Here is a 332-nt window from a genome sequence, read left to right on the forward strand (position 1 = left end):
TTACCCTGATCTGATCACTATACATGATACGTTAGAAAACATCACTATGTACCTTGTGAATGTGTATAATTATTATACGTCAGTTAAAAAAGGGAAAATGTGTTGTGCTTAATTATAATAAAATTTAAACAGACTGATGAGAATTCAGATGTTTTCACTGATGTAAATATTACTTAATGGAAAAAAGGACTCATAAAAACTGTTCCATACTTTTTTTTAACACCAAAGAGTTAATCCATGCTGTTATAGATACTACCCTGTGAGACATACAAATGCTTTTCCAACTTATTGATTTCAAATCAAAGGGCAAAATATACATTAGTAATGATTAT

This window comes from Theropithecus gelada, chromosome 14 (assembly GCF_003255815.1).
Source record: "Theropithecus gelada isolate Dixy chromosome 14, Tgel_1.0, whole genome shotgun sequence".
Lineage (NCBI taxonomy): Eukaryota > Metazoa > Chordata > Mammalia > Primates > Cercopithecidae > Theropithecus > Theropithecus gelada.